We start from the raw sequence: 22,085 nt of genomic DNA, 5'->3' as shown, positions 1-22,085 counted from the left end.
CTTTGCCCTTGAGTGGATTTACTTTCTTTGCTGTACCACACACACACACACACACACACACACACACACACACACACACACACACACACACACACACACATTCCAGTCATTCACCTTAAAGTCCTCCTCCTCCGAACAGTAAAGGACCGCTGACATCATCACCGCCTCCTCCTCCTCCTCCTCCTCCTCCATCCGATTAAACAGTCCATCGAGTGCATCCTCCTCCTCCTCCTCCTCCTCCTCGTGACTTTGATTACTTCCCTTCCTCCTTTTTTTCTTCCTTTCTTTTCTTTCTCTGTTCCTTCCTTCCTTCCCCATCTTCCGTGTTCTGCTTCCCTCCCATTCCTATCCTTTATTCTCTCCCTCGCTCACTTCTGCTTCCATTATTATTATTTTTTTATTATTTTTTATTATTGGCCTCCGTGGAGATGGTCAAGTGTGCCTGGCTACGACACCGCGGGCCTTTCTTTCATCCGTCCTTTCTTTGTTTCTTCCTTCCTTTTTTTTCTACTTTTATTCTACTTTTTTTCTACTTTTTTCTATTTTTTTTACTATTTTTCTACTTTCCTCTACTTTCTTTCTTCTACTTTTATTCTTTTTTCTTTTATTTTCTTCTACTTTTTCTACTTGCTCCTACTTTTTCCTACTTTCTTCTACTTTTTCCTACTTTCTTCTACTTTACTTTCTCTTTCTTCCTTTCTTGCATTCGTCCTTTCTTTGTTTCTTCCTTCCTTTTTTTTCTCTCTCCATTCCCTACCTTCCTCCCTGCCCTCCTTAAATCCCTCCCTTCCTCCCTTCCTTCCTTCCTTCCTACCTACCTTCCTTCCTGCCCTCCTTAAATCCCTCCCTCCCTTCCTTCCTTTCTTCCTACCCACCTACCTAACTACACACGTACATACAGACATACAGACAGGCAAACAGGTTTAGAGAACGCCACGGCCTCATTTTTACGAATCATGCAACCCATCTGTTCTCCATTAGTCTATTGGCCTCCTCCTCCTCCTCCTCCTTGTGTCATGTGAACTGTTCTTGTTGTTTTTGTTAATGTGAAAGCGACTTTTTATGTGTGTTATCTTTCTCATCTCTTCTCTTCTCTCATATTCTTGCAGGGCCTGTTGGTCGGCTCCGGCTATTAATGGTGCAGGCGGGTGTTTAATAGTAACGCTATCTTGCTTTTTTTCTTCAGTTTCCCCCCCTTTCCTTTTTTCTTCAGTGTCCCCTTTCCCGTTTTTTTTCTTTTCTTCTCTCTCTCCCGTTTTCTTTATATTTTCTCCATTTTCCCCCGTTCCCTTTTTACTTCAGTCTCTCCTTTAATCTTTTTTTTTTTAATTATTTCTCCTCCAACACATTTCCCTTACGTTCCCACTAATCATCTTCCACCTCCTTCTTACCTGGACATTATGAAAACAATTACCACCTTGAGAGAGAGAGAGAGAGAGAGACGTTACCTGCCTTTCCTATTAATTACAGCGCTCGTTAGGTGGGGGGAAGGTACAGGTAAGCGCAGGTTGACACGTAATTACAGCAGGTGACGGAAGAGGGGAGAGGGAGAAGAGAAGAAGGGAGAGGAAGGGGAGGAGAGAAGAGGGGAGAATGTAAAAGAAGGAAATTAAGATATGAGGGAAAATAATGGTTGAGGGGAAACGAGAAAAGGGAAAGAGAGAAGAAAGGAGAGAAGAGGGGAATGGATGAGAGGAAAATATGAAGAAAGAGAAGAAGGGGAAGGGAAAATGGAAGAATAGGAGTGGAAAGAAGAGAGGAAGATAAGAGGGAAGAGGAAAGAGGAAGAACATGAGGAAAATATGAGGAAAATAAGGTGGGAAGAACAGGAGGAGAAAGGAGAAGGGGGAAAAAAGGAGGGGAACGAAGAGGGAAGTGGAGAAGATGAAGAAGGGGAGGAGAAAGGGAGAAGAAGATAAGGGAGATAATGAAAGGATCTCTATACTACTACTACTATTACTACTACTACTACTACTACTACTACTACTACTACTACCTCCGTTCTTTCCATTCTGACCTAAATATACCTTTCTTCATTGCCATCCCTCCTCCTCCTCCTCCTCCTCCTCCTCCCGTAGTTATGACCGTAACGAGACTGGTCACCTGGTCATCATTTTCTTGTCCAGGTAAATAACAACAGACTGACAAAAGAAAAAAAAAAAAGGTGAATGGCCGCCGTGATTATGGATAAGTGTGTGTGTGTGTGTGTGTGTGTGTGTGTGTGTGTGTGTGTGTGTGTGGAAGAGAAAGAGTAGGAGGAGGAGGAGGAAAGCAAGTATAGAAAGTATGAAAGAGAAAAGAGAAAAATAGTGAAAAGGCGGAGTGTGATGATATGACAAAAAAAATAACAAACAGGAAGAGGAGGAGGAGGAGGAGGAGGAGGAGGAGGAGGAGGAGGAGGAGGAGGAGAAAGCAGGAATATGATGACGGAGAAACTTTAAAAAAATAGGAGATATAGAGGCGAAGGAGGAGATGGAGGATTAGAAGAAGGAGGAGGAGGAGGAGGAGGAGGATAACGATGGAGAAAGCAGGAATAATAACGGAGATGTTTTTATAAGTCTGGGAAACAAGGAGGAGGAGGAGGAGGCAGATGATAAGGAAGAGGAGGAGAAGGAGGAGGAGGAGGAGGAGGAAGAAAAGAATTAAGAGGAAGACAGGGAGAAGACAACATACTGGAATTTAGAGGGAGGAGAACAGGAAAGAAGAGGAGGAGGAGGAGGAGGAGGAGGAAGAAGATAACATTAACACCAAACATTAAAAGGAAGAAAACAAGGAAGAGGAAGAAGAGGAGGAGGAAGAGGAGGAGGAGGAGGAGGAGGAGGTGTGATGGGGGAACAAAACAGGAAGAAGATAAGGAGGAGGAGGAGGAGGAGGAGGAGGAGGCGAAGGAGGAGGAGGAGGCAAACTCTATAACGCAACTTTTTTTTCTTTTTAACATCAAAGTATATACGGTTCAAGGGCAACAATATGGGTAGAAAAAAAGAAAGCCCGCTACTCCCCGCTCCCACAAAAGCTCGCTACTCCCCGCTCCCACAAAAGCTCGCTACTCCCCGCTCCCACAAAAGCCCGCTACTCCCCGCTCCCACAAAAGCTCCTTCTCCCCCGCTCCCACAAAAGCTCGCTGCTCCCCGCTCCCACAAAAGCACGATACTCCCCGCTCCCACAAAAGCTCCTTCTCCCCACTCCCACAAAAGCTCACTTCTCCCCGCTCCCACAAAGCCCCTTCTCCCGGTCCCACAAAAGCCCGGTACTCCCCGGTCCCACAAAAGCCCGCTACTCCCCGCTCCCACAAAAGCTCGCTACTCCCCGCTCCCACAAAAGCCCGCTACTCCCCGCTCCCACAAAAGCTCGCTACTCCCCGCTCCCACAAAAGCTCGCTACTCCCCGCTCCCACAAAAGCTCGCTACTCCCCGCTCCCACAAAAGCTCGCTACTCCCCGCTCCCACAAAAGCTCGCTACTCCCCGCTCCCACAATAGTAAAAAGTAAAGATTAGCTAAACGAGAGCAGGAACTTTATCTTCGCTTGGTTACCAACACAAGCACACTCCCAAGACACAAGACGATAGATTACGAAAGAAAGAAAGAAAGAAAGAAAAAGATAGAAAAGTACATAATTTTCATAACTAATATGCTTCATGAGGAGCTAAACTGAATGCTTGACTGATTAACTGACTGAGAAATATACGAAGTGATTAACTGACTGACCGACCAACTTTCTCGACTGACTGCCTGACTAACCGACCAACTTTCTAGATGAACTGACTGACTCGCTGACAGAGTTTAACGGACTAACTGACTCACTGATTGACTGACTGACTGGGTGTGACTGACAGATTAAGGAGTTACTTGAGTGTATGGATAAGACTGACTGACAGACCAACTTACTGATTGTTCGACTGACTGACTGGCTGAGGAACTGATTGAGAGATTGCGTTCATGAATTACTGACTTGCTTAATAACTGACCTACTGACTGAATGATGGACTGGATGGCTGAATGCTTGCCTGACTGCTTAGCGACCGTGGCAGTCACATGGGAAGGGAAAGCCGGCGGAACACATCTGTACGCCCCTGAACCACCACCACCACCACCACCACACCACCACCATCACCATCACCACCAACAACAACAACAACAACATCTCTCCACCACAGCGTTCATTCACTCCGAGCAGAAAATAAGTAAAAAATATAAATAAAAAAAAAGAAGAAAATAAAGTTCGTTCAGGTGTGTTACAAAATAATTTATACTTAATGATGAAATGAGTAAAAAAATTAAGTACAAAAAAAAGTTCGTATTGCGTTCGTGTGTGAGAGAAAATATTCCTTAACGATAAAAATAAATGCGTAAAAATGAGAGTTAGGGAAAAAAGAAAAAGAAAGAAAGAAATTAAAAAAGAGAAATGTTATGCCGTTTTTAAATACACTCACAGGCGAAAATGATTTAGTGAATGATACAGAAAAAGTGATTAAAAAAACAATACAGAAATAAACAAAAAATATATTAGTGTCTAGATTTTGTGTTTATATAGTTAGAGGTTTGTGAAGACGAGCAATTGAAGTAGGTAACATAGACGAGTTAATGAATAGAAAGAGACCAATACAATCGCTCTGATCTTAGGTAAATATTTTAATCAACCAAACATTTTTATTTATTATTATGCGAAAGACATTTTTTTTTTGTCAGGTACTAAATATATTATAAAAACACAGGTATCTAACATCAATAATAATAATAATAATGATAATGATAATAATAATAATAATAATAATAATAATAATAATAATAGTAATAGTAATAATAATAATAATAATAGTAATAGTAATAATAATAATAATAATAATAATAATAATAATAATAATAATAATGAGAAGAAGAAGAAAAAGAAGAAGAAGAAGAAGAAGAATTGAGCAACTTATCAACTTCGACAGGATGCTCCCTTATCTTCTCCTCCTCCTCCTCCTCCTCCTCCTCCTCCTCCTCCTCTTCCTCCTCCTCCTCTTAATCATCATCATTATCATCCGCTTCAAGTTCCTCCTATCTCTTCCTCTTCTTCCTCCTCCTCCCATCTCTTCCTCTTCCTCCTCCTCTCTTCGTCTTTTCTTCTTCTCCAACACGCATCCTCCTCTTCCTTATAAAGCTCAGTATCCTCCTCCTCCTCCTCCTCTTCCTCCTTCCTTCCTCCCTGGCAACCATCTTCCTCCTCCTAATATGGTTCTGGCTCCTGCTCTTCCTCTTCCCCCATAATTCTCGTTCTCATATCTCCTCCACTGCCTCCTCCTCCTCCTCCTCCTCCTCCTCTTCTTCTTGTTCTTCTTCCTCTTGTTTTTGTCCTTTTTCTCCTTCCTTTTCATTGTCCTCCTCCTCCTCCTCCTCCTCCTCCTCCCTTTCAACCTCCTCTTCCTTTCCAATATCCTCCTCGCTTTTTATCATTGACAGATCTTCCTCCTCCTCCTCCTCCTCCTCTGTGGTGATGGTGGTGGAGGAGGAGGAGGTGGTTGTGGCAGCAGTGTCCACCCCTCCACTTCCACTCACCTACTCCCCACCCCCCTCATGCGAACCCTACCCCCTTCTCCCCTCTGCTTTCCTCCCCCCTCCCCCCTCCCCCCCTTCGAGGAAATTTAATTAAGCAAGAACAAGAGAAAGGAGGAGCGTATCAGAACGGATCTGTTCATTAACTTGAAAAACTTAACTTCTTTTTTATTTCATTTCCTTTTTTTTCCTTTTTCCTAACCAATGCTTTCCTTTTCTTCCTTTTCCGATATTTTTTCCTTTATTTTCTTGGATTTTTTCACTTTTTTACGCTCATATTTTCTTGTTTTCTTGCTTTTTTTTCCTTTGTTTTCCTGTTTTCCTTTTCCCCAACCCATGTTTTCCTCGTTTTCCTTTTTTGATATTTTTTTCCTTTATTTTCTTGGATTTTTTCACTTTTTTACGCTCATATTTTCTTGTTTTCTTGCTTTTTTTCCTTGTTTTCCCGTTTTCCTGTTTTTTCCTTTTCCCCAACCCATGCTTTCCTTTTCTTCTTTTTTCGATATTTTTTCCTTTATTTTCTTGGATTTTTTCACTTTTTTACGCTCATATTTTCTTGTTTTCTTGCTTTTTTTCCTTTGTTTCCTTTCTTCCCTTTTCCCCAACCTATGCTTTCCTTTTCTTCCTTTTCCGATATTTTTTCCTTTATTTTCTTCGATATTTTCACTTTTTTACGCTTCCTATTTTCTTGTATCTTTTCTCCTTTTTCCCTCCTTTTTTTTCCCTATATATAGAAGTACAAATCATGCCAGGAATCATTTGTTTTTCATTCCTTTCTTCTCTTCCACAATAGCCTCTGGTCAGCCGTCCTTCCTCCTCTACTCCCTCTGATGTGATTTCGTTTCCTCTTTCAACCTTCTTCACTAAATTCGTCCCCATTATTTTTTTAACAGGAATACAAATTAGATGCTGCGGGAACCTGTTTTTGCCATCTTTTCTTCTAATATAGCCTTTGGTGGTCAATCTCTTCCTCTCTTACCGCAACAAAACAAAACATAACATAACATAAAACAACTTAGCTTACCTTGAGTTAGCCACAGAAGAAGAACAACGGTGTAGGGATGGCAGTGATGATTGTGATGAAGGATGGTAATTCAGGCCGAGCTGCTGTGATGATCTCTGTAACAATAATAAAAGAAACACCATTAACTTGACTACTGGGAGAAGCAGTGGTATTTTGAAAGCACTATTGACTCCGTACCGTAAGAATGAGGAAAAAGTGAGAGTATTTGAAGCAGTAGTAATTTGAAAGCACTATTGACTCCGTACCGTAAGAATGAGGAAAAAGTGAGAGTATTTGAAGCAGTAGTAATTTGAAAGCACTATGAACTCCGTACCGTAAGAATGAGTGAAAAGTGAGAGTATTTGAAGCAGTAGTAATTTGAAAGCACTATTGACTCCGTGCGATAAGAATGAGTGAAAAGTGAGAGTATTTGAAGCAGTAGTAATTTGAAAGCACTATTGACTCCGTGCGATAAGAATGAGTGAAAAGTGTGAGTATTTGAAGCAGTAGTAATTTGAAAGCACTATTGACTCCGTACCGTAAGAATGAGTGAAAAGTGAGAGTATTTGAAGCAGTAGTAATTTGAAAGCACTATTGACTCCGTACCGTAAGAATGAGTGAAAAGTGAGAGTATTTGAAGCAGTAGTAATTTGAAAGCACTATTGACTCCGTACCGTAAGAATGAGTGAAAAGTGTGAGTATTTGAAGCAGTAGTAATTTGAAAGCACTATTGACTCCGTACCGTAAGAATGAGTGAAAAGTGTGAGTATTTAAAGCAGTAGTAATTTGAAAGCACTATTGACTCCGTACGGTAAGAATGAGTGAAAAGTGTGAGTATTTGAAGCAGTAGTAATTTGAAAGCACTATTGACTCCGTACCGTAAGAATGAGGGAAAAGTGAGAGTATTTGAAGCAGTAGTAATTTGAAAGCACTATTGACTCCGTACCGTAAGAATGAGTGAAAAGTGAGAGTATTTGAAGCAGTAGTAATTTGAAAGCACTATTGACTCCGTGCGATAAGAATGAGGAAAAAGTGAGAGTATTTGAAGCAGTAGTAATTTGAAAGCACTATTGACTCCGTACGGTAAGAATGAGTGAAAAGTGAGAGTATTTGAAGCAGTAGTAATTTGAAAGCACTATTGACTCCGTACCGTAAGAATGAGTGAAAAGTGTGAGTATTTGAAGCAGTAGTAATTTGAAAGCACTATTGACTCCGTACCGTAAGAATGAGTGAAAAGTGAGAGTATTTGAAGCAGTAGTAATTTGAAAGCACTATTGACTCCGTACCGTAAGAATGAGTTGAAACTGAGAGTATTTGCAACATAACTGAGATTGATACGGTTTCTATTGGTCCAGTAACAAAAATATGAAAGCACTATTAACTCCGTACCGTAAGAATGAGTGAAAAGTGAGAGTATTTGTAACATAATTAAGATTGATACGGTTTCTATTGGTCCAGTAACAAAAATATGAAGGCACTATTAACTCCGTACCGTAAGAATGAGTGAAAAGTGAGAGTATCTGTAACATAATTAAGATTGGTGTTGCTTCTATTGGTCCAGTAACAAAAATATGAAAGCACTATTAACTCCGTACGATAAGAATGAGGGAAAAGCGAGAGTATTTGTAACATAATTAAGATCGATGCTGTTTCTATTGGCCCTGTAACAATGATATGAAAGCACTATTAACTCCGTACCGTAAGAATGAGTGAAAAGTGAGAGTATTTGTAACATAACTGAGATTGATGTTGCTTCTATTGGTCCAGTAACAAAAATATGAAAGCACTATTAACTCCGTACCGTAAGAATGAGTGAAAAGCGAGAGTATCTGTAACATAACTGAGATTGATACGGTTTCTATTGGTCCTGTAACAATGATATGAAAGCACTATTAACTCCGTACCGTAAGAATGAGTGAAAAGTGAGAGTATTTGTAACATAATTAAGATTGATGTTGCTTCTATTGGTCCAGTAACAATGATATGAAAGCACTATTAACTCCGTACGATAAGAATGAGTAAAAAGCGAGAGTATTTGTAACATAATTAAGATTGATGCTGTTTCTATTGGTCCTGTAACAATGATATGAAAGCACTATTAACTCCGTACGATAAGAATGAGTAAAAAGCGAGAGTATTTGTAACATAATTAAGATTGATGCAGTTTCTATTGGTCCGGTAACAATGATATGAAGGCGCTATTAACTCCGTACGATAAGAATGAGTGAAAAGTGAAAGTATTTGTAACATAATTAAGATTGATGCTGTTTCTATTGGTCCTGTAACAATGATATGAAAGCACTATTAACTCCGTACTGTAAGAATGAGGGAAAAGTGAGAGTATTTGTAACATAATTAAGATTGATATTGCTTCTATTGGTCCAGTAACAAAAATATGAAAGCACTATTAACTCCGTACCGTAAGAATGAGTGAAAAGCGAGAGTATTTGTAACATAATTAAGATTGATGTTGCTTCTATTGGTCCAGTAACAAAAATATGAAAGCACTATTAACTCCGTACGATAAGAATGAGTAAAAAGTGGTAGTATTTGTAACAGTAATTAGATGTTGATCCTGTTTTTTGGTTCTATAACTAGTGAAAAAAAACACTAACTTCATACCATATAGGAAGGAGGATTAAACCGTGATAGAATATGGAACACTGTAATAGTTTTTTTTTTTTTTTTTTTTTTTACAGCAAAGGAGGCAGCTCAAGGGCACACAAAAAAGGAAACAATATAAAAAAAGCCCGCTACTCCCTACTGTTGTTTTTCCCTCCTTCCCTCCGCTTTTTTTTCCCACTCTTTCCTCCCAAATTTCCCTCGCTCTCTCCCTATACTCTCTCCCAATTCTTACCCCTCGCTCCCTCAATCTCCTTACTCTTTCTCCCTTCTTCCTTCTACCTTCCATCCCTCTCTGTTTTCTTCATCCTACCCTTCCTCCCTTTCCCCATCTCTCAAGCTTCTAACTATCTCTCCTTTCTCCAACTATTTTCCTCTACGTTCATTTTAGGCTTTCCCCTCGTCTCCCTCTTTTCCTCGCTACCTCCTCTCCTCACTCAATCCTTCCTTTTTTCCCCATGTTTCCCTTCCTTCTTTCATTATTTTCCTCCCTCATTAGTTTTTTTCCTACTTTTCTGTATCTCTCTCCCTCCCTTCCCTCACGTCTCTTTCTCCTCACCCTTTCTCCCTCTCAATATCATCAGGGGCGTAGCATTAGTAGTAACGTAACAGTGACCCAACGGCATATAAACTCGTTCTTCTGTGTGGGGGTCGGTGCAGCCAGCGTTGAGCCTAATAATACGTGTTTGAAGGGTAATTTGGTGGTGATAGAGAACTGTGTGCGTGTGTGTGTGTGAGGGGGGACTAATGTGTTGCGTCAGAGGTTTTTGATGTCAGGGTTAGATGTGATTTTAGTCATGTCACACACACACACACACACACACACACACACACACACACACACACACACACACACTGAAGGAAAGAATGAACATGATGATGAAAATGAAAGCAAGAGTGAGTGAAAAAGTATGAAAGAAAGAAAAATTAAGAAGAATGAAAGTAAAATAGCATAAGAATAAAGAGAAAAAAGAATGAATTATTTAAGTAAGAAAATAAGGAAGAAAAAGAGATAGAAGAAATAGAAGGAAAAGAAACACAATGCAATATGACACACACACACACACACACACACACACACACACACACACACACACATACACACACACACACACAGAGGCAGAGAGGGTCAACAACATTCACACACACATAAATAAAAACAAGTTCCTTAAAACAAACAAACAACAAAACAGGAAACAAGAAAATTAAGCAAAACCACACACACACACACACACACACACACACACACACAAATATTCAAGCGTCCATTAACCCAACGTAAAAACACACACACACACACACACACACACACACACACACACACACACACACACAAACACACACACCTGTCCACTCTAATGCCAAGGCTACACACCTAAGCAAGGGAGGAAGATGAGGAAGGGGGGGGGAGGAGGGAGAGGGAGAGAGGTATGTGGGAGTGACGGGGAGAGGAGGGGGAGAAGAGGGGAAGGGGAAGGGGGGGAAGGGAAGAGGAGAAGGGAGAGCTAAGGAAAGGAAAAGGGAAGGGAAGGTGGAAAAAAAGGGGGAAGGGAAGGGGGACGAAGGATAAGGGAGGTAGAGAAGGCGAAGGGAAGGAAATAGGGATAGGAAAAGGGGAAGGGAAGGGGAGGGTAGGAGGGGGGCGTGGGTCGTCCTGGGCCATATACAGGTGGACATATCCTTAATTGGTTACAGGTGAAGGTGGAGTCCTATGTCCCGCCCTTCACCTTACTCTCATGCGCACCTGTCGCTTAGCCTCGACCCTCCTCTCCTATAATAAAGTGCCTCTTCTTTTTTATTCTCGTTCTTGTTTCTATATTTCTCTTTTTTGTTTCTTTTCTTGATGTTTGCTTTCTCGTCTTCATCTTCCTCTTCTATATCCATTCTTCTTCTTCTTCTTCTTTATTCTCTTTCTTGTTTATATATTCCTCTTTTATGTTACTCTCTTCTCTTATTGTTTACTTTCTCTTCTTCATCTTCATCTTCTTCTTCTTCTTTATTCTCTTTCTTACGTTTTATTCTCTAAGTCTTTTTATCTTCCTCTTATTCTTTTATCCTTCTTCTTCTTCGTTCTTATTAGTTCTTATTTTTTCTCTTTTACTTTCTTTTCTAACTATTTACTTTCTCTTCCTCATCTTCCTCTTCTTCTTCTTTATTCTCTTTCTTACGTTTTATTCTCTAAGTCTTTTTATCTTCCTCTTATTCTTTTATCCTTCTTCTTCTTCTTCGTTCTTATTAGTTCTTATTTTTTCTCTTTTACTTTCTTTTCTAACTATTTACTTTCTCTTCCTCATCTTCCTCTTCTATGTCCATTCTTCCTCCTCTTTATTCTCTAACTCTTTTATTTTCCTCTTATTTTTTTATAATTCTTCTTCTTCGTTTTTATTAGTTCATTTTTTTCTCGTTTACTCTCTTCTCTTACTCTTTATTTCCTCTTCTTCATCTTCCATTCCTCTTCTTCTTTAAACTCTTTCTTAGTGTTCATTCTCTAACTCTTTTATCTTCCTCTTAAAAAGCCATTCTTCCTCTTGGTTCTTCATTTTTCTCTCTTTTAATCTCTTCTCTTCCTCTTCTTCTTTAAACTCTTTCTTAGTGTTCATTCTCTAACTCTTTTATCTTCCTCTTAAAAAGCCATTATTCCTCTTCGTTCTTCATTTTTTTTTCTTTTAATCTCTTCTCTTCCTCTTCTTTAAACTCTTTCTTAGTTTTCATTCTCTAACTCTTTTATCTTCCTCTTAAAAAGCCATTCTTCCTCTTCTTCTTTAAACTCTTTCTTAGTGTTCATTCTCTAACTCTTTTATCTTCCTCTTAAAAAGCCATTCTTCCTCTTCTTCTTTAAACTCTTTCTTAGTGTTCATTCTCTAACTCTTTTATCTTCCTCTTAAAAAGCCATTCTTCCTCTTCGTTCTTCATTTTTTTCTTTTTCACTCTCTTCTCTTTCTCTTCTCAAGCCTATAATTCTCCTCCTTTATGTCTCTTTCTCACTTATTTATTTACTCTTTTCTATTACGCTTATTCCTGCTACTCGGAACGATCTGATTATGTGTACTAATTAGAAAAAGAAAACTCTATATGTTCCCCTTTTTATAATCTTCCTCTGTATACGTCTTGTCCCCACCTATAAAAAAATATATACATAACCAACACTTCATGATTTTTGCAACACACACACACAAATAACGATAGAAAATTTTTTTTTTACCATATTTATCGGTCCAAAACTACGAAATTCAATGCGATGAGTACGATAATTTGGCAACGCTGACACACACACACACACAAAAACAAACAAACAAACAAAAACAAAAAAAAAACCGACTAGCAAAATATTAAAATTCCCCGTCGCACAAATTGATTCCTTTTAACACTTCAAAGTTTTTTTCTTTAATATTTTTACATCAGAAGTGATAGCTCAAGGGCAACAACAAAACATCAGCAACACAAAACACCCCACTATACCACTGCTCAAACAAACAAACAAAAAGGAAGAAAAATATCGACAGGACAGCAGAGGACAAGGACACATCTTAAGACAAGTATCCATTCCTATCTTTGGCTCCCTTCCTTCAGTTCTTATGGTCCTCCTCCTCCTCCTTTTTTTTTCCTCCTCTTCCTCCTCCTCCTCCTTCTCTTTCTGAACACACGCTATACACACTAAAAGACTTGAGAGACATTTTTGTTTTTCTGAATCAATCGCTTCCCTTCTTCTTTTTCTTTTTCTTCTTCATTTATTTTCCTCCTCCTTCTCCTTCTGAACACACGGACCCCATAAGAACAATACACATTAAAAACTTATACAAGGACATATTTTCTGATCAGTGTCCATTCCCCTCACTGACCCCACACGCTTCTCTTCTTCCTCTTCTCCTCTTCCTCCTCTTCCTTGTCCTCCTCCTTTTTTTAATCTTAACCAAAAAAGGACACATCTTCTAACTAGTGTCCATTTCCTCTCTAACTCACTTCTCCTCCTCCTCCTCCTCCTCCTCCTCCTTCTTTTTCTCCGCCACAACACAGCGAAGCCAAAACAACCACAAAATAAACACAACCAAAGAAGGATACAAGTTTGACCAGCGTCCATTCCCCTCGCTTCTCCTCCTCCTCCTCCTCCTCCTCCTCCTCCTCCTCCTCTTCCTCATGAACTTGCCAGGAGTGAATGAACAGAAGGCAAGTTCAAGGTGGAGTGGAGGTGAGCGAGTGAGGAGGAGGAGGAGGAGGAGGAGGAGGAGGAGGAGGAAGTGGTTTGATGACTGTGTTAAGCGTTAAGGATTGCTCCAAATAGGTGTTGATTTGGTGGTGGTGGTGGTGTGTGTGTGTGTGTGTGTGTGTGTGTGTGATTGGAGAAGGAAGGAAAGAAGAGAAAGGGAGGGAGAGAGGGAGGAATGAAGGCAGGAAGGAAGGAAAGGAGAGGGAAGGAAGGAAGGAAGAAAGGAAGGAAGGAAGAAAGGAAGGAAGAAAGGAAGGCAGGAAGGGTGGAAGGAAGTAGAGAGGAAGGAAAGAAAGGAGGGAGAGAGGGAGGGAGGAAGAAAGAAAGGAAGAAAGGAAGGAAGAGTGGAAGAAAGGAAGGAAGGAAGGAGAGGGAAGGAAGGAAGAAAGGAAGGAAGGAGGGAAGGAAAGGAGGAAGAGAGGAAGGCAAGAACAAAGAAAGATAGGAGAGAAAATAAAGGAAAAAAAAAAGAATACAAAAGATAAATGGAAAAAGAAGAAAAGAACAGAGAAAAAAAAGAAAGAAAGGAAGAAAAAACGAATTTACAAACACAAAACAGAGACAAAAGAACAAACAAATAAACAAAGTAAGGAAAGAAGGAGAAGAAGAAGAAGCTGATAAACAAGGAAGAGCAAAACACGAGAAAGAGAGGCGACAGCAAGAGAGAGGAAGCTGACGAGGTAGTGATTTCTGATAACCTCTAACGATTGGCTGAGGAGGAGGAGGAGGAGGAGGAGGAGGAAGAGGAGAAGGAAGATGAAGAAGGGTGACTGAGCCGTAGTGTGTGTGGTTATATAAGAAGTCAGGCTATGGTATCTTATGCTATTTTATGCAAGGTTAGGTTAAGTTAGATTAGGCTAGGCTAGGCTAAGTTAGGTTAGGTTAGGTTAGGTTAGGTTAGGTTAGGTTAGGTTAGGTTAGGTTAGGTTAGGTTAGGCTAGGTTAGGTTAGGTTAGGTTAGGTTAGGTTAGGCTAGGTTACGTTAGGTTAGGTTAGGTTAGGTTAGGCTAGGCTAGGTTAGGTTAGGTTAGGTTAGGTTAGGCTAGGTTACGTTAGGCAAGGCTAGGTTACATTAGGTTAGGTTAGGTTACATTAGGTTAGGTTAGGCTAGGCTAGGCTAGGCTAGGTAAGATGGATAGAGAAAGGGAGAATAAAAAAAAGAAGGGAAAGGGAGAAGAGAGAGAGAGAGAGAGATGAACGTTAACCATTTCTTTTTTCTCTAGGAAGTAATGGGAATGGCAGGGAGAGTGAAAATATGGAAGGTGAACGAGTGTCTATGGGACTTGTCATGCTATGCTATATTAAGGGGGTCAGGTATAGGTGAAGGGCATTTGGTAAGGGGGGTGGTGGTGGAATGGGATGGGATGGGATGGGAAGGGAAGGGAAGGAAGGGGAGGAAAGGGAAGGGGAGTGAAGGAAAGGAAAGGGAAGGGTAGGGATGTGAAGGGAAGGGAAAGGAAGGATAGGGAAGGGGAGTGAAGGAAAGGGAAGGGAAGGGAAGGGATGTGAAGGGAAGGGAAGGGAAGGAAAGGGAAGGGATGTGAAGGGAAGGGATGTGAAGTGAAGGGATGTGAAGGAAAGGAAAAGGAAAGGGAAGGGAAGGGAAGGGAAGGGAAGGGAAGGGAAGTGAAGGGATGTGAAGGAAAGGAAAAGGAAAGGGAAGGGAAGGGAAGGGAAGTGAAGGGAAGGGAAGGGAAGGGCGTGGCAATCACTAATGACGGTGAAAGTTGGTGATAAATGGTGATGGTGGGTGAACGATCTTGGTGGTGTGGCGAAGTGGTGGTGATGATGATGATGATGATGATGATTGTCGTGATGGTGATGGTGGTGGTAGTGGTGATGGAGGTGGTCAGGGCTACTCAACTGGAAAGGAAAGGAAAGGAAAGGGAAGGGAAGGGAATGGAAGGGAAGGGATGTGAAGGGAAGAGAAGGGAAGGGAAGTGAAGTGAAGGAAAGGAAGGGGAGTGAAGGATAGAAAAATACCCTTGCAAGAATCCATTACCTGAACCTTCATGTTAACCAATTGTATTCCTTTCTATTCCTCGACCCTGGGATCAAAGTTACCGTATTTACCGGGACCTCCGCATACATATGAACTTGTCTAACTGGACCTCTGCTCATAATAGTCGCGTAGTCCTGCTTGAGGCTAAAAAAAGAATACCAAGCCACATTACATAAGAATTCAGTGCTCATAATTGTCGAGTAGCCCTGCTTGCTTGAGGGTAAAAAAAGAATACCAAAATCACTCCCGCTGAGCAAAAAGATAAAGCAAAGGTCCCTCAACAATATATTTTTATAGTACACTTTATATAAGAATTCAGGTTCAGTGAGCGGATGGAAAAGACTTAGTTAACAAATGGTAGGATAGAGGATGAACGGAAGAAGTTAGATATGTAGAACTTGATATAAATGCGACTGAAAGCTTTGAATATAGGAAGGAAGGAAGGAAGGATGGGAGGGAGGGAAGAGGGAAGGAAATTTGGCCCGTCGCTGCTACACGGTAAAGCCACAAATTTGGCCCGTCGCTGCTACACGGTAAAGCCACAAATTTGGCCCGTCGCTGCTACACGGTAAAGCCACAAATTTGGCCCGTCGCTGCTACACGGTAAAGCCACAAATTTGGCCCGTCGCTGCTACACGGTAAAGCCACAAATTTGGCCCGTCGCTGCTACACGGTAAAGCCACAAATTTGGCCCGTCGCTGCTACCGGGTTAAATTAAAAAGACCTGGGATATAAGAGATGAAAGAAAGAAGTCAAGCAGATATGTAGTTAGACTGATAAAAAATGCGATTGAAAGCTTTGAATGTAGATTAGATAAAGAGAGAGGTTGATAGATAAAAAGGAAGGTGTGAGAACGGAACAAGTTGATCAGATATACAGACAGAGAGACAGATTCAATGACCTCCGACTTCTGACATTTATTAGCATTTATTACAACGAATAAATAAAAATAATAAAATAATAATACTGACACATTTATACAACGTTCCCTTATTGAATTGCAAGGTTCACACTCATCAATTAACCTGTATCTGACCCTCGTAATTAGTGCACACCTGGGCGGCCGGCGCGGGACAGGTGATGCGTTCCATAAATTCACGTGAAAGATGGAATAAAAAGGGAATGAGAGAAGGGGAAAAGGGAAGGGAAGGGAGAGGAGTAAGGAAGGGGATAAGGGAAGGAATTGGGGTGTGAGAGAAGAGGAGAAGGAGGAGGATGGAGGAAATGGGGAAGGGAAGAGGATGAAGAGAAAAGTGAAGTGAAGGAAAGGATGAGAGAGAGGAGGGAAGGAATGAGGAAGGGAAGAAGTCAAGGAAGGCGGAGGAGAAGGAGGTGCAGGAGGAGGAGGAGGAGGAGGAGGAAAAAACTGAGACCAAGAATTTTCACCAACACACACACACACACACACACACACACACACACACACACACACACACACACACACACACACACAGCCCCCCACCCACCCACACCCACGTATCCACCCCCCACACACAAACAACAAGTGATTTATGGAACAAGAACCAAAACAACGAGAACAAAAAAAATAAAAAATAAATAGCATAGTGCCCCCTACCCGTCTCTACCTGGGCCGCACAAAAAACGGCCTCCAGGTACCCCATCAAGACCCATGCCGCCCACAGGTGCCCGCAGACAAGGTTACCGGCGAGAGAGAGAGAGAGAGAGAGAGAGAGAGAGAGAGATTGGTTTAAAAGCGTGATTTTTTTTTATCTATATATCTATCTATTCTTTCTATTTCTATTTCATGTTTTTTTTCTTCCCCGTTGGGCAGACTAAGCGACACACACACACACACACACACACACACACACACACACACACACACACACACACATAAATGAACAAACAAACAAACAAACATTAAAAACAAACACCAAAGTTAAAATATACAACGAACTTTTTTTTTCCACTTTATCAAATTTTCCACACACACACACACACACACACACACACACACACACACACACACACACACACACCTGAAAACAACACCATCTCACGCCTGGCAATAACGACACCTGGCTTATGACGCCGACCGCACGTATACTACTAAACCACCTCGGGGAAGGGTCGCGGTTACCTGCCTGCCTGCCTACCTGTCCACCACTCTGATGTGTTTACGAGAGCGTTATTCCCAGACCCTTCCGGTTCTAGTATCAGGTACTTCCGAAGCCCCAAAAGATGTGTTTTTTTTTACAACAAAGGAGACAGCTCAAGGGCACACAAAAAAGGAAACCATAATAAAAAAAGCCCGCTATTTGCTGTTCCTGATTGGGTTCTCATGAGAGTGATTTTAGGTTCAGAGTTTAGAGGGAGAGTCAGACTACCACCAGGGTCATAAAAGTACTCATGGAGATGCCCACAACCCCTATGAAAGCCTTGAATGTGTGTGCTGGGGCGCTGAATTGTGTATTAAGCATTCTCATGTGTGATTTTAGGTTCAGAGTTTAGAGGGAGGGTCAGACTACCACCAGGGTCATAAAAGTACTCATGGAGATCCCCACAACCCCTACGAAAGCCTTGAATGTGTGTGCTGGGGCGCTGAATTGTGTATTAAGCATTCTCATGAGTGTGATTTTAGGTTCAGAGTCTAGAGGGAGGGTCAGACTACCACCAGGGTCATAAAAGTACTCATGGAGATGCCCACAACCCCTATGAAAGCCTTGAATGTGGGTGCTGGGCCTCTCCTATATACTGACCTTCCTTCCTTCCTTCCTTCCTTCTTCCGGCTCAACCCTAAACATTGATAAATAGAATAAATAAATAAAACTACCCAGTCCAAATTCTCAACGTAAAAGCAGTAACATTACCAAAAAAATTACGTATATATCTTAAGTTTTTTTCCTTCACCGATCATAGGGAATTCAAACCTCTATTCTCTATACTCTATACCTCGAACAATAATAAATAACATAAATTAATAAAACTACCCAGTCCAAATTCCCACCGTATAAGCAGCAACACCACTGGCAAAAACAATTATCAGTTTTTATTCTCCTCGGCAATCACAAGGAATTCGAATCTTTATACAAGTCGCCTCGGGGAAGGGTTGCGGTTACCAGCTGTCTGTGTGTGTGTGTGTGTGTGTGTGTGCCTCTCGGGGCGTTGAGAACTTGGGTTGGCATTCTTAGACGACTCTCCCTCTCACATCAACAACTTCAAAAGGCCGAAACGGAGATCAGTCGGGTTCTAATGAGTGTTTCTTGGGTTCACGGTACAGACGAAGGGTCAAACTACCACCAGAGTCACAAAACTACCCCTGGAAAGGCCCACAACTCCTGCGAAAGCCTTGGCAAATGTGTGTTTCTTAGGTTCACGGTACAGAGGAAGGGTCACACTGCCACCAGGGTCACAAAACTACCCCTGGAAAGGCCCACAACTCCTATGAAAGCCTTGGCAAATATGTGTGCTTGGTCGACGAGGTGTTTAAGGGGGGGGGTTGCCTTAAAATGAAAACATATATATTAATTTATTCTTGAGATAAATAAATAAGGGTTAGGATTTTGTTTTAAGTCAGGGGATGTTAACAGAGAGAAGAACAATGGTTTAATGGAAGAGGTACTGAAAGAAAATGGGGTTAGGGTTGCCGGTGGGGAGGTTTAAGGGGGGCTACTCTAAAATTAAGGAAAATCCGGCAACAGTGTTTATGATATCCGCGAGTTGTTCCTCGTTGGTCCGCGGCGTGCAGAGAAAACGGGTTCTGGGGTAAAACTTGACAGAGGGAGGGAGGGAGGGAGAGTTCCTTCACCTCTCTCCTCTCCTCTCCTCTCCTCTTCCTCCGCTGGTCATGCTTGCTCCTCCTCCTCCTCCTCCTCCTCCTCTGTCTTCCACGCCCCACCTCCCTTCTCTTCCTCCTCTTCTCACGCTCCCTTTTTGCATTTTCCCTTCTTGTTTTTTTTCTTTTTCTTTTAATCTTTTCTTTTCTGGTGCTTGTTTTTGTTCTTCTTTTGCTTCTTGTTTTTCTTCTTTATTTCTCTCATTTCTATTTTTTTATTTTTTCTCTTCTCGTTTCCATCATCACTATTACCTCCTTCTTCCTCCTCCTCCCACGCTCCTCTTCTTCTTCCCTCCTCCCCCACCCTCCTCTTCCTTCCTTATTTCCTCTGATCCACACTTCCCCCCCTCTCTCTCTCTCTCTCTCTCTCTCTCTCTCTCTCTCTCTCTCTCTCTCTCTCTCTCTCTCTCTCTCTCCTTATCATAACTTTACTTTCCTCCTCTGTTCATTTTCTTCCTCCTTTTAAGCTCCTCCAATACCTCCTCTTCCTCCTCCTCTTGTCTCTCTGTTCCCTCCTCTTCTCTCCCTCCAAGCTCCTCCAATACCTCCTTTCCCTCCTCCTCCTCTTCCTGTCTCTCCGTTCCCTCCTCTTCTCTCCCTTCTTATCATTAGGTCATTATACCTCTCCTCTCCTCCCACGCTGCGTCCTCCTCCCTCTCATCTTCCTTCCTCTTCCTCCTCCTCCTCCTCTTCTTCTTCTTATTTCGGTCCCCCCCCCCCCCCTTGAGTTCTGTTATCGCTTGCTTGTTTGATTCTACCTCGTTTATCATCCTCCCTTCTTCTTCTTCTTCTTCTTCTTCTTCTTCTTTCATTATCTTCTAATTTCTCTCTTCTCTGTTTCTTGTTTATTTCTCCCACGGTTCTCATCTTCCCTTTCTTCTTCTACCTCCTTCTACTTCCTTATTTATGTCCACTCTCTCTCTCTCTCTCTCTCTCTCTCTCTCTCTCTCTCTCTCTCTCTCTCTCTGACCGTCATGTTCCTCGTTCACCCTCACTCACTTTCTCTCCTTTCACCCCTTCCCTTCCCCCTTCTCCCTCTTCCCCTTCTTCACCTCCCAGCCACTGCCCCTCACCTTCCTTCCTTCTCCTTCTTTCCCTTCTTCTTCCTCTCTTCCTTCACCCTCTTCTCCTTTTCCTTCCCCCATTCCTTCTCCTTGACGCCTTACTCCCCCCCCCCTTCCCCTTCTCTCTCTCTCTCTCTCTCTCTCTCACTCTCTCTCTCTGTAATCCTTCACTATAGGTCCTATAATCCTAAAGTCCTACTCTTTTTTTCTTTTCTTTATTTTCTTTTATTTTTTTGTTTGTTTTTTATTTTATTTCCTCTTCTTTTTCTTTTTTCTTTTTCGTTTTCTTGTTTTCTTCATCTTTACTGACCTTTTTTCTTGATTTTGTTCTCTCTCTCTCTCTCTCTCTCTCTCTCTCTCTCTCTCTCTCTCTCTCTCTCTCTCTCTCTCTCACTCACACACACACACACACACACACACACACACACGCCTACTTTCTCCACGTCTTACAAAATCTCTGCTTCTCCCTCCCTCCCCTCTACCCTTCCCTCCCCTCCCCCTCCTGTAGCCACGGCCAAGGTCAGTCACCTGGTAAGAAGGGGGGGAAGGGGTAAGGGCGGAGGGGGTAAGGGGGAGGTGAAGTGCATTGCTTTGACCCTCCCTTCCCTCCGTTTCTTCCTCCCTCTCTTTCTTCCTTTCTTTCTTCCTCCCTTTCTCTCTTTCTTCCTTTCTACATCTGTTTCTTCGGCTTGTCTTCTGTTCGTCTTCCGTTAATTATCATCCTATTGTTTTCTTCTTGTACCTACGCTGTTGTTTTCTAATGTCCTCAAGTGTTCCTTTCTTAAACTGTTTCCTTCCTCTCTCTCTCTTCTGTTGCATTTTGTTGTGTTCTTAATGCTTATTCTTCAACTTTCTTTCCTTGCATGCCTCAACAAAGCATTCAAAATCACTCCACTCTATCCTCTTCTTAAGCCGGGCGGGTCCTGAACTCTCCAATATCTGACCCCTCGCCTCCGCCTCTCCGCCAAGAAACTGAGAGCCACAATAATACCCTCAGAAACGCATCGATAACCTGAGGAAACGCCCCTCTAAAAATGCATGAGGGTCAGGGTAAAGGATGATATACCCTGCTTGTTTGTGGATAGTTTTTTTATGTTACTGCTTACACTAGTTTCGCTTCTTAATGTGGGTCTTGGTTATCAAAGAAAAATGAAATGGTAACAATAGGAAACGCCCAAAAATGCATGTCAGGGTCAGGGTGAACTTAGATAAACAAGCTTGTGACCTTTTCTTTGTCGTAATGCTTATACTAGTTTTGCTTCTTCCTGTGGGTCTTGACTCTCAGAAAGAAAAATTAACCGAAGAATAGAAAACGCCCAAAAATGCATGTGAGGGTCAGGGTGAACTTAAATATACTTGTTGGTGAATAGTTTTTGTGGATGCATATAATAGTTTTGTCGTATTTGTTGGTGTTGTTGTTGTGGTTCTCGAGTCTCAGGAATTTGAATAGGTAGCCTCCCCCCCCCCCCTTCTCCAAGAAAACAAGACAGTGGAAAGATTTTAAGGTAAACTTCGACGATAAGTTTGTTTGAGTATTTTTTTGAGCAGGTTATAATAGTCTTTTGTTACAGGGGTTCTGAATATCAAGGAAAAATGACAAATGGAAAAAAATGCTTCGGTAACCACAAGAAACGATCCGGATATAGGTGGAATGACAGGGCAGGGTGGATAAGACCGGGGCAGTATAAGTCATTGTCCATTACCGGTTATAGGAGTATTTCACTGCACGTACGTTTCCAAGAGGTGGATGGAGGGGCAACAAGCACGCTGGATGGGAAGGTGGAAGGGTGGGAGGTGGAGGACACGAGCTGATTATGAGTCAGTCCCCCACCCAATCCGCCCTCCACTCCACCCATCTACCC

The 22,085-nt window shown here is 41.9% G+C and overlaps 2 protein-coding genes across 7 annotated transcripts in view; one reads left to right on the top strand and one right to left on the bottom strand.

Moving 5' to 3' along the window:
* The window catches only part of LOC126980842 (putative neutral ceramidase C), an 88,980-nt gene that overhangs the window by 29,549 nt on the left and 37,346 nt on the right, over positions 1-22,085 (top strand). The window lies entirely within an intron of this gene.
* The window catches only part of LOC126980843 (prolyl 4-hydroxylase subunit alpha-1-like), a 95,300-nt gene that overhangs the window by 48,558 nt on the left and 24,657 nt on the right, over positions 1-22,085 (bottom strand). For all 3 annotated transcript variants that reach the window (XM_050831140.1, XM_050831139.1, XM_050831142.1), the window contains exon 2: positions 6,557-6,651. The gene's annotated coding sequence lies outside the window, so the exon portion shown is untranslated. The remainder of the gene's footprint in view (positions 1-6,556; positions 6,652-22,085) is intronic.

This window comes from Eriocheir sinensis, chromosome 45, assembly GCF_024679095.1.
Source record: "Eriocheir sinensis breed Jianghai 21 chromosome 45, ASM2467909v1, whole genome shotgun sequence".
Taxonomy (NCBI): Eukaryota; Metazoa; Arthropoda; class Malacostraca; order Decapoda; family Varunidae; genus Eriocheir; species Eriocheir sinensis.
The sequence above is the reverse complement of the archived record's forward strand: the minus strand, read 5'-3'. Positions and strand labels throughout refer to the sequence as shown.